General features: G+C 50.5%; 1 protein-coding gene across 2 annotated transcripts in view; it reads left to right on the top strand.

The window, feature by feature from the left end:
- Window positions 1–12,732, top strand: part of LOC142575765 (uncharacterized) — a 527,026-nt gene that overhangs the window by 116,400 nt on the left and 397,894 nt on the right. Inside the window, exon 1 of one of the 2 annotated variants that reach the window (XM_075685388.1) lies at window positions 2,858–2,869. The exons of the other annotated variant lie outside the window; for it this stretch is intronic. The gene's annotated coding sequence lies outside the window, so the exon portion shown is untranslated. Of the gene's footprint in view, window positions 1–2,857; window positions 2,870–12,732 lie in introns of those variants that run through there. 2 annotated transcript variants of the gene reach the window in all.

The following is a 12,732-nucleotide window of genomic DNA, read 5'->3' as shown; positions in this document are numbered from 1 at the left end:
CGATAACGGCACGTTCGTGTCGCCTGCCGCTGCGCGTTCCACGCGCACTCTGGCGCACCGCCGCGCTTTCTGAACCCCAGTGCCCGATCCCGGACTGACTGCGTGGAATTTCCATTCGATCCTCGTCGCAGCGGGCCCTCTCGTGTGTGTGCAAAGCGACGCGCAAACGCCGGGAGGTGTGACGGGGGTTTGCGGAAACCCTCTTTTGACTTGGCGCGCGCGGTTCCGGATTGTCTTGGCTTCTGCGCCGGATCGGATCAAAAGGGGAAGAAGGAAGAGGGCTCTCACCATCTGCCTCGCAGTCGCCGGCTGCGGTTTCGACTTTTTTCGTCTGCTGCCTGGAGCAGGCACATTGCAGAAGTTTTTCTTTCTCGCGCAGGCAGAAGAAGGGCCCGACGAAACCGTTCCTTATCGGAGTGCGTTTGGAAGATCGCACCGCGTGTGACTCTGGCTGTGATCCACCTTCGCGCGCTTCTGGGGAAGTGAAGATCGTTCCTGAGACATTCCTGGGCGAATGTAGCCACTGCAGAAGAACGAACGCTTCTTTTGGTCGCGTTGCGACGGCAATTCCACGCTGCGTGCTTCGCGTGCCGAATTTGTGACCGAAAGTGTGTGTGTGCGCGTGTTGCTGCGACTCGAACAACTGGTCTGTTCCGTGTCTCGTTGCGTGGATGATATTTCAGAACTGAGCTTCCGAAAGCCTTCCTCCGCGTGAAAGCGTCTGTGCTTCATCGCTCCGAATCAAACTGACTGCGTGCCTTTCAGCGGCGGCTACCGTCGCTCGGCGACCTTCAATTTCACAGTCAAGGTGCGTATGTGCGAGAGATCGGTGTTCCCTCGATTCGAATCAGTTCTTTTTTTTTTTATGTGCTCTGTTTTCGGTGTTGCGGGTTTTACTTTGCTTTGTTTCGCCCGCCTTCAACGTTCGTGCAGCGCGCGATGATCGTGGTAGTTGCGCCGCAAGGCAATTGCGACGCGCTTAGTGTAATTACGATGCCACCTGGATTTTGTGCTTTTGTTTGTGTTAAAAAGACTCCGTCGTGGTGAAGAAGTTGACGGCATGCCGTTGTGAAATAGGACAGGGCAAGCTTTTTGCGTAGTGGGCTGCTCAATCCTGAACTACACTGGTAAGCCTGCATGGAAATTAGCCACACCTTGTAGAATCCAAACTTGGAGGCTTCAATTCTCCCGTATTTACTTTATTTGGCCTATCTAGCACACTTACGTTGCATCGTTCGCATTTTTTTTAACCTACAAATCAATTTTTTTTTCTATTTTTCGGTTGCTTTTCTTTTTTTTTATCGCCCATCACAATATTTCTTAGTGGTCTTCAGAATGAGAATTATTAAATCATGCCTGCGTTGTGTACCTTATGAACGAAAACAACAATAATAAATGCAGTCGCCGGAATTTTCCTGACATGCTTGATAAATGATGGCTCGAAGGATCATTACGCAGCAAAATGAAGTGGGCGGCTCAGTAATAGGACCAGTCTATAATAACATGCAGGCAACAGCAAGATAAGATCTATACGCGCTTTTGTGCTCTACAGTGCTCGATTTTGTAGAGCATTCGGGCTATCGATGTCTCCTGTTTACTCATGGTATCGATTCATCAGCCAGTTTTGAATAGTGTCGCCATCCGCGCGCGCACAGGCACAGTTTAACGAGGCTATTGTGCGTATAGGGAAAATGTAGAGATTCGGCCTTTTACGATCGCTTGCAGATGGCTGAATGCGCTGAAAAAGCAAAAGGAATCACGAACAAGCTCCCGTACCACAGTCTCAAAAACGAGGAATAAAGAGGTAACTAAAATCGTTCGAGAGTGCGTGAAATAAAGGCTTCCTTTATTGCGAAACAGCTGCATATGCGCAGTGCTTTTCGAGCGGGGCGTCATATCTGTAGACGTATCTTTATTATTTAGCCCTCTGAAACTCGCGTACATGTGCATTTGTGTATTAGTAAACGCTGGGCGTTGCATCGGACTGTAGCGCAGTTTACTCCGTTGTAGTGCAGTGTGACGCGCTGTGGTCAGATCAGCGTCACGGTCGAGGGAGCCAAACGGGGCAGTAGGCTCTTTAATGAAGCACGGAGAGGTTATTGCCTGGTGGCTTTGGCTAGCATGCGACTAGAGACACAAGTATGAGAGGACGCGTACACTCAGCACAGCTCACGGTAGCACTACCTACGGATACACCCGCTCGAAAGACCTATAGCAGCAGGAAGACAAGCTCAAATGTACCTCAGGAAAGTTAAAAACGCAATCATAGTGCGGAATGCGCAGGCAGCCCTACTCCGGGGTCTAATGAATGAATGAAGCCACGTTTATTCCACATTAAAATGCGCCGAAGACGCTGCGGTGGAAAGGGGAGGGGTGTTATTGCAAAAGGGGAAGGGTAAGGCTGCCTTCGTTTTATTAACGAACGTCCTGGAGGCAGCTAAGTGGCGGCCGCATGACGCTTGTGGCTGTCGCGGAGCCGATCGCCGACGGGTGGTGCCGCCGGGTCCCGGAAGAACAACAGCAGTGCTCGCCAGAGCGCGATGGCATGGTCCGGAGACGTGGTATCCGGGCAAGCTCAAGTCCGGCGAGAAGAAGGCCAGGGTCCCCGCTGTGTGGTGGCCAGGGCACGAAGCCTTGGTGGGATGTAGAGGGGGCACTCCCAACAAAGGTGGTTGAGATCAGCACGACATGTGCACATGGAACAGAACCCACTTACGGGTGGTGGTGTGCCACCCTTGTGGAAACGGTTCAACAAGTGAGGAGCAAGGAGGGTGCTTGTCTGGATTCTCCGAAGCAAGACTGACTCTCGCCGTGTGAATACCTTCGGTGGAAGTGGCGGTATAGAGAGTGGATTGCCCACTGCTGTGAGGTAGGCGGCACGTCGTTGTTTGGTCGCATGCTTGTCTGCCATCGGGTCTGCTACCTCAGGTGTGGTGGCTAGGATGTGAGACACTTAGCTCGAGGCGCGATTTAGGGCGTATGTTCGCTGTAGACCGTAAAGTGACCCTAGACGTTGGGAACGGCCGCTGCAAGAGCGTATTAAATGGTGTTCAGTACGATTTGCATACATGCGGTTACTGTGCAGCGAATGTAGAACTTCATGTACCTCCCCCCTCCCCCCCCTATCTTTTATAAGACTCGTTAGCAAGGATATCCCGACGCGCTGATGTAATGTCGGGCACGTACTACTTTTCTCGTGATCAAATAGTTTGATACACGTATGCACATATACACATCGATGACAATTGCACTCATAGTTTGTCTGGGATAGCGATAGTGCCACAATGCACGTACTCACGGCACCGGAACAACGCCACGATCAAATTAACAGCGTAAAAAATATCGATACAATTTCGAACGTCACTACGGCATAACTGTATCAAAGCAAAAATACGAATGAAAGAATATCACGAAGACAGTTGTGCACCAAGACTTGCACACAAGGTGAATGCAAAGTACATGGGCATTGGCAAATACTATCCAGCTCGATTATCTCTCATTCCCCCTGTCCATGTGTAGGGTAGCCAACCGGGCACGTCCTTGGTTAACCTCCCTACCTTTCCCTTTTTCGTTTCTTTCTTTCTTTCTCTCTCTCTCTCTCTTAGCCATTATTCCACAGACTTCAACCCCACGTGGACGGTACCGTGCTTTGTTCATGGCCCTATACGACATCGATTGTTTCCAAGACTCCACATATCTCAGAGGTAGAACCTCTCTATATTGGACCATGTCCAGCGGTTCGGAGCGCAGGTTGCCTATTACAGAGTGGATTGAACCATGTGCTTAGAGCAAGCAAATTTCGTTCGTGACAGACAACAATCACACGGCCCAAAATACAAATATCAAGCTAACGTAAATTGATAGATTACACTTCTCGGATACCCGACAGGTCAGTCTTAACGTGAGTGGAGAGAGAGGGCAGAGAGAGAGGGATGGAATGGTAGGAAGCTTAATTAGTCTTTGTCCAGTTTGCCTGCCTACTGGTGGGGAGGAGGAGAAGTTGACGAGAGAGAGAAAAAGAGGAAGAACACAAGAGTTCAGATTATGTGCGTGCACTGTACGATGCCTATAGCGTTTCAACAGTCGGGCATTCAAGTTTGTCGCCTTCATAATCGGATGCTTTGCAGCATAGAAAAGAGGCATCACCAAAACACACGCGCACACACAAGTGGCAACGCCGTCTTGACATTGACTCGCCAGCTATCTGTGACGTCGGAGATTCTGACACCGTCTGCTCGGGTATGGTCAATCGTTTATCAGTAAAAGTATCAGTAAACGTAAAAGTAGAAGTAAAAGTATCAGTTCGAAACTGGGCAATATACAGTAACGTTACCCTGCCCTGATGGTGCCGGGTTTCTGGATGCCAAATTCAACGATGGGAAGATTGGTCTCCACTTCGCTGATAAGCCGAATCTTGCCACCAAGGAAATGCAAAGAGAGTGTTGAAAGAGCGCTCTAACTAGTCTAAACTGATGTGATGTTTCCATTCAGTGACTCTTTTTAACACCTTAGTGCTGGTCAATCACACCAGCTTTATCCCTGCGAATGTCTCAGACACAGAGATGTGCACTGAGCCCGCAGTCTCAGTGTGCGGCCCATTATCAGATGTATACCGCCTACGCAAGGCCGTCATGGATTATTTTATTTCCTCGGTGCCGACTAAGACCTCATGGCAAAACAATTTACACCTCTACCGTATAGTGTGCTGTAACAAGGGGCTGCGGCGTTTTACTATCGTTTTTCCATCTGAGTCGACCTACGCGAGCGACCTTGGTCGATCACCAAGCTAAAATAATAATAATATAATAATAATAATAATAATAATAATAATAATAATAATAATAATAATAATAATAATATAATAATAATAATGTGTGTGTGTGTGTGTGTGTGTGTGTGTGTGTGTGTGTGTGTGTGTGTGTGTGTGAGAGAGAGAGAGAGAGAGAGAGAGAGAGAGAGAGAGAGAGAGAGAGAGAGAGAGAGAGAGAGAGAGAGAGAGAGAGAGAGAGAGAGAGAGAGAGAGAGAGAGAGAACAATTCCCGTTCTGCGCGAAGGTCACATTCTTTACCCGGCCGGGGCTGCAAGCGCTCGACTCGAGCCGTGCAACATGTTTAGTGTTGCAACGCGGATCAACTTCCCGGCGCTGCCGAATTCAGTCATGCTTGTGCAATGGAACGTCACCTTTGTCACTAGCACCGGCGGCGGTGGACTGTAGTCGCAATCTGTGCGGCTGTGGCGGATGATGTATCACCCCCTGCGTTGCTTTCTTTCTTTTTTGTTTTCTTTTTTTAATCGTTATACCCAAGGCGTCGAGACAGTGCTGGCTGCGTCAGCTTCGACTTGACTACAAACAGGCTGCAGAATGCTCAGTAGGAACAGTGTGGGCTTGATGGAATGGAGGCATCCAACATCTGCTTCATCGCGTCTCCTTGCTGATGTCTCTTCTGTATACTAAATGCTTGTAATGTGACCCAACTTCTAATGATAAATTCTGATTCTGATCCTGATAGCGTCAGTGACATGCGACTGGGTTCACTAGTGGCCGGTATGATTTGCAACAACGTTACATTCGACTGTCCTACTGCTTTCCGCTTTTATCGCGTTTGTGTTGTTACTGTACAAATAGGCTAAGTGTGCCGGTGGCATTACTTTCACATTTCAATGTCGTAGAGGTGCATTTGCAGCGGGAGCTCCACCAAAATTCTGGGGCGCGAATGAACGGGAGCCCTTCTTCTACTAGGAGGCATCATACGCGACATTTAAAGCGTCGAATTAGGCTGAACGTCGAAAAAGCTGTGGCCTATGTAGACCAGTGTTTTCTTTCGCCGGCACATCTTTAAGATTGAAACGTACGACTTCTACAGCTTCATTACCAGGAAGGCCTGCATGCCTTGAAGTATATTATGCAATACGACTACCTATGAGACAAAGAAGAAATGTACTTTCAGCGGCCCTTCCCCTTTGTGCGGACCGGCCGGACCATGGACCGGTCCTTCATGATTAGAGGTCGTCGTCGTCGTCGCCGTCGTCGTCGTCGTCATCATCATCATCATCATCATCATCATCATCATCATCATCATCGTCGTCGTCGTCGTCGTCGTCGTCGTCGTCGTCGTCGTCGTCGTCGTCGTCGTCGTCGTCATCATCATAACCTCCACCACCACACATCGAAGCCTGTGCTACCCTTCGAGGATGGTTTTAGCTCGCATGATACACATTCTTTGTCAACGTGGGTGATAAAAATGTGCTGAAACTTAGCGGTTCAACCCACAGCCGGAAGATCTGTTGAGATCGAATGCAGAACTTGTGCCTTTGGCGTTTTGCGACTAACTCAAGCTTCGTCAACCGATTTATACGTAAGAACCTTTCCTACATTTAAACACGTATACGTAAACGTAATCGACACGTTCAACGTAACATTGTTTCACTCGGAAGAATGTGCAAGTCGAGCGACAAACACGTAGAGCCGCGTAACGGTGGCAGAGAAGGACAGATAGATGGAGGTTTCCGCGCAGCCATCGGTAAATTTCGAAGACGAGCGTGAAGCAAGTCCGGCCGAGTGGCGTGTCCATGTCTGGTGAACAAGGCTGCTGGACATGAATGAGGGCTCAAACGGGAGCGAGTCGGGCTATTTGGTTGATGCTCATTATGGGCAGATCTCGAAGCACTCGCACGCATAGATGGATGGGCCATGCGTGAGTCTATACCGCGGTTTGCCACTCCTGATCAGTGTTGATCTGTATACGGCTCATATTTCATACATCGTTGCCTGAATAGGCTTTAAAACAGGCACTAAACGCGCCCGCTACACATAATGACCGTCGCTGAGACCCAGCCATTTCGAACATTAGGCCGGCCCTGCGAGCCCAGAACATCGGTCGGAAGCGTGCTATAAACCAATTCCACAATCTCCTGTCGTGCTTTGACCTACTCTCGGCCATGGGAGACACGATTGTCATTCCCTTCTTTCTGTTTGCCACTGTCAATCCCCCGAGCCGAGCACCTCGCGGAACGTGCCGCACCGGCTGCAGCCGGCGAACAATAGACGTCAACTTGCGGCTATAGTTAATTTTGCCTTTTGCGAGAGCCACAATGCTGACTCCCCCCCTCCCCCTCCACTCTCTTTTGTTCGAAGGCCCTTGTTTATGCGCGACAGCCTCTTGGAACTTCAACCGTTCCCTTCTGCTTTTGCTTTGTACTGTTCTCCACGGGAGCGTTTTCAGGCGTGCTCTATCGAGGAGTGCTGGCATGTCCTCTGGCTGTCACCTGCACATACGCACAGCCTTCCTTTTCATTCGTGGCAGCTACGGCACCGACATGCAGCTGCGGCCGCGTCGGGCTTGTGTATCTCCCAATTGGTTGAGCTGTCGAGTGGCATGTTTCCAATTTCTCGCGGTTCCCCATACACGAGGTCGTTTGCTTGGTCTAGCAAACGGTTGCCGCTTACTCGCAAAGCACCGACTGACGGCCGTTACGCGATATCGGTTTCCTTGCATAACGCTGGGTTCCCGCCGAGCGTTTACACAGGACATAGGCCACGTAGGACCAGAGTCTCTTACGCCACTGCAAACATCTTCGCAGTCGTTTTATTTATGAGGTACATTGTCATTTGCTTGTAATCTTGCCACTTTATTTTGTTTTTCTTCTTCTTCTTTCGTGAGTCTGAGTTATGTTTTAAAGCGAATATTTGGCGCTGCATTGGTACGGGGGGGGGGGGGGGGGATATTTAGTAATGCATTGTGCTTTGAGCAGCACATTTGACAGTATTGTAGGGGAGCCGACACTCAGTCACACTTGTCCACCTTTTGTTGTTCCGGCAGCCTCCGTTCTTTTGAAATAAAATAAAGATAACTTCGCTTGACTTTAATAAGACGGCTGCTCATGCTATGCTTTCGCGTTCTGAAATCCCTCGCTTCTTACGTTGTTTCGCGGAATAGGTTCCATCACCAATTGTAATGACCGACTCGGAATCGTTGTTCGAACGCGTTGGTGGGTTACATCTTAAAGGACGAGAGGAAGAGGCTGGGCGAGGGGGGAGGGGGCGTTTGAGAGCTTGCAGGACTTCGTTTTTCATTTCTGCCTTATTCCGCCAGTAAATGTACACAGTCGCTTTCTTTTACAAGTGTGACATTTCCAAAGTTAAGCGTTGGGCTATAGTTGCTGCTGCATTATGAAACTCCTAGCGCATCAGACGCGGAAACAAGAATGGACACTCGCACCGCAGTCAGTGCCCATTCTTGGGGTCCCTGTCTGATGCACCGGGAAACATTGGTATAATACCTACCGTATGAGATGCGCAAGAGAATGTCGTGATCTGATCACGCATGGCATTTCTGCATTTCCGTTGTTCGAGATTTGCGGAAATTACTAGCGGTATGGTTTGGACGCACACACGAGGAAAAGCTTCTTAATTTTGACGTTCACATCACTTGCGCAGTTTTGTGTGAAGGCGTCTCGGCATCCAATTGCAAAAAGCATTAAGATCTCTCTCAGAGAGAAAATTTTCAGTTCGGAGAGGCAGATGTGTCATTATGCCAAAGTTGGACGTTACACAAAAGCGTGATTTGTCGCAAATAACTGTACTTTATCTTGCGTTTAATCGTAGTTCTTGCTATGCTTATGCTGCCTTTCTGTGCATCAATACCAAAAGCGTCCGCGAAATATGGAGGGAATTTCGATTATTAATGTGAAGGAGTGTGGTTCAGGGGAATGTGGAGGGGCGAGAACAGAAGAGAAATTGCGCAGCCAAGTGCTCGTTCTTACAAAATATTTGCCCCAATTTATAGAAGGAGAGAAAGATAATGCAATCAGGGCCAGTAACGCTGAATATTTGCTCGTTAGTGAACTAATTACCGCTTCGTTATAAGTTTATCGTATCTTTTTGGTTATCACTTCGCTCACTCTTGTAGCACATGTAGGGCATTAACAGTTGTTTTATGTTCCAATTTCTCCTTTCCCTTTTTCATTTCTTTCGCATATTTTGCTATATCGTCGCTGACGAGGAGATCTCGCTATACCTCCTAATTTTGCACTTTCCGTGCCATGCTCCGCAACGCTGAGAATAACGCCTGCAAAGTTGTGTCCCGCCAGCTCAACAAGGCCACGACGATCCTCTCCACGCGTGCCTGCTATGTTCTCCAGGTATTGCCGGAGGCCAGCACGTTCGCGCAAATTAGGCCCTCGACGTAACCAACACTTCCTGCGCCTGGCTGCTATACTTAAAGAACTTCTTGCCAACGCGTAATACGTGCACATGCGCCTGCAGGACACCCGCACAATCTGTATTCAGGCGTGTGCGCGTGTGTGTGTGTGTGTTGTAACGGCGCCAGCGCGATCACCGCGGCGTATCGCTAAAGAATGCGAGCAGCAAAACATCCCAAACTTCGACCGCACCAAGTCGATGTCAGAAGCCGGAAATGACAGTCCACTCCCGGTGCTTCGCAGGGACAAACAATCGGGGGACGCAAACTTTTCCTCGAACCAGCGTCCCTACCCGACCCAGCCCTGCGTAGTTTGCCGGTCCGTAGATACCACGCGCGACGCGGTTATAGCGGGGAACGGGAAAACGGGGATACGTAGGCGGCGGGCGGAGAGTGGAGAGGGACTTTGTCTCGCGTTCTTCTTGCGCGGGGAACAAAAGCCGCTCCCGCGGGCAAAACAAAGCAGAAGAACCCGCAGCAGCAAGGCGCTCAAAGGAGTTGCCGGGCGAGCGAGCTCAACAAAACGCAGCCGGCCCGCTTTGCTGACCGTTCCCGGCCCCGCGCAACTCCACGCCGCAGCAGCGAGGCGGGCTTCGCCGTTTCCTCGAAGCTTTCCTTCGAGCTTTTGTGTTGCGAGAGCAACCGGGTGCGCTCTCATGCGCGCGTGCAACGAGTGGTGGTGGCCGCAAGCACGGCACACAAGGCGGCGGCGGCGGCAGCCAATTTCAAAATCAATACTCTCGCAACGCTCGTTAGGGGCAGCGATGCTAATTAGCCAGCGGTTCGCTTATAATTACCGGGGCTCGGCTACCGCGCTGGACACTGGCGTGTTGCGGCGTTTGTATCGTGTGCGTGCGTGTGAGTGAGCGTGCTCGCGCGCGTGCGGAGGCGACCGCGCGGCGTTATCAAAAGAAACGGGTCCATCGCGCGGTGTTTGTCCCAAGCATCCACGCCGCCTCCTGTTCATCCTCGTCCTCGCTCGGTTCCTGCGCGCAGAGGCGGCTCGCGCTTTAGTTTATTACAGTCGCCTGTGAGCGAAAGCTCCGGAAGAACAGATCCGCGCTCATCCGCCAAGCTCCCACTCCCCCTCTCCCTCCCCCCCTCCCTAAACACTCACGTTCTCCACAGCCCTTTCTTGCCGCTTTCCTATTCTCTTCCCAGTCCACATACCGATGCGTTTTGATCACTGCCCCGATTGATTGGGTCAGCGCCTAACGAGGTATCGGCGGAGATTCGAGTTTTTCCCGTGCGGTATATATAACCAGAATGAGAGAACGCTTCTGTCTTCATCAGCGCACCCCGGACGCCCGGTTCAGCGAGTTGCATCCTGGGAGCGATGGCGGGGAGTTGCAGGAAGTTTAGTTAGTCGTCGAACTGGCCTTGCCTCTGCTTTAACTGTCGTTTTTCTCTTCTCTGGAGTCAGAAACTCTTGGGTCGCTAATTATGTTCGAGACAGAAAAAGAGAGTGAACTTTACTGAAAAGATGACTTTACTGAAAGCCACATATAGTGCGACTGGTCGCGGGCGCGTGTCACAACGAAGGATGTCCTCCCCTCGGCAACTCTATTATAGCGTTGCAGAAACACGGCAGGAGCGTCAGTGAAGTGTTCTGATTGCATAGGTCAGCGCACTTTCGCTCAGTGAAGACAGGCCGACTAAATATATTTACGCGGTGCTTCTTACCACCTTGCGCTTAACATTCATTGCTTGCTTTTTGGGGAGATTCGCGTTTTTATTTTTCGATCACTCGCGTCGTTCACTTCTTGATCGTGGTTGGCGTATGCGTATGCGTATGCGTATGCGTATGCGTATGCGGACGCGACACGGCACTGTGGCGAAATTTCCATTTGAAAGCACCGTTTCTACTTTCCCTCCTAAACGGTGCATAACGAGGAATCAGGTCCGTACTTACACTGTATATCAGGCGCACCTCAGAGAGAGAAAGACTGATGAGACCTGGAAATGTTTTCCTATCCGCGTGTATATACGACTCGCACGGTACTCCAGGTGATTGGGGTGAAAGATAAAAGCGGTTACCCGCGTAGCTCATTTGGCCTCCCCCGTAATCATCTGGCTCTGCTCAATTTCTCTGTTTGCGTTGGCCCGTGATCTCTTCGGTGTCAGAGGCCCGTTGGCCCGTCCGCAATATATACCCGCCTACTTTCGTGAAAGTTCCTTCGTCTCACTTCCTTAGCGCAGAGTAGACGTTATCTTTGTTTGTTCAACATTTCGGCCAATCTGTCTTATACGAAGACCCTGCGAGCGAGGAGCGATGCTGCAGTCGGCCGCTCTGCGTCGGGGGTACAACCGGCTGTGGACGCGGTCGCTGGGGTCAGCACGTGCTGAAGAAATGTAAATGCCTCTGCAGAGTGGCTCGGCTCTCGTTTTACATTTCGCGGGAAAAATCTAGAGTACACCTGGGGAAGCGTCGCGTCAGGAGACTGGATCGGAGTTTGAAGACCGGAGCATGCACGGTTCTATTTCGAGTGCGGCGAAATGTTCTTTCGCCGAAGTGCGAAACGAAGATTAATCGAGCCTTGCGGCCGCGCGGTCCGCGGGTCTCTGTAGAGCGCCGCCGGTCACTTGCCCCGGACGAACGATGCCGCGCCGAGAGGCTGCGAAAACTATTTTCGCGAACGAAACCAGGAAGAGTTAGCAAAATCGCTCAACCCTGTTCGCGCGATCAGGGACGCTTGTTAAGAAACTTAACATCGTGCGAGGCTGCGAGGCTCGTGTGTTTCACGCACTTCTCAAGTGTGGTCTAGACGTGGGCGTCGTTATAGATTACCCCGGATGCACCGAAACGTGCGGTAATGTAGCGGCAGAGTAGCTTTTAAGTTTTAACTCCTTTACAATTTTTGGGGACGCGGGAGGCAGAACAGATGAGATGTGATGGAGGTGTTGGATGTGCTTTAGTCTGGCCAAAAGAAGGCAGAAGGGTACCGTTAACGACGTGCAACGTGTATATGCGTATGGCACGACCGGTACACGAGATTAAACCAGTTCGTGCCCGTATAGTGTAACCAACTCGCAACCTTTTTCTATGCCGTCCAGTCGTGTTAGTGTTCGTAGAAGCCGTTCGTCACTCTGCACCGGCGTAAGCGCTCCACGGAGCAAGCGAACTGCATGCACGTTGCAAGCTCCTCGCGGCTTACAATAGGGAAGACAGAAAAAAAAAAAAAAATAGCGCGGGGACACTGCGACTCTGCGACCTTTATTTGTCTATAGAAAGACGTATATTTGGTATCAATGGCCGTCAACGATGTCGGAGAAGAAAACACTAAAATGAAGAGGTAGACAGAGCGTGGAAGACAAGGAACGAAGACGGTGCTTTCTGTACGCAGCTGTCAAGACAGGCCGGCCGGCCTTACGGACGCGCTGTAATATACGTGACGGAAAACAAAAGAACCACCACTTGCTACGGTCGTTTCACGGAGCGAAGGGAACCGCCTTTTTGTCCGATCTCGGCCCACGCCCCACGACTGTACTGCCGCTGCTATACTACCACTAACAGAAACTACTGGTTATAGCT

The sequence above is a fragment of the Dermacentor variabilis genome, chromosome 3 (assembly GCF_050947875.1).
Source record: "Dermacentor variabilis isolate Ectoservices chromosome 3, ASM5094787v1, whole genome shotgun sequence".
NCBI classification, from domain to species: domain Eukaryota; kingdom Metazoa; phylum Arthropoda; class Arachnida; order Ixodida; family Ixodidae; genus Dermacentor; species Dermacentor variabilis.
This window is presented reverse-complemented; position numbering and strand designations above follow the sequence as displayed.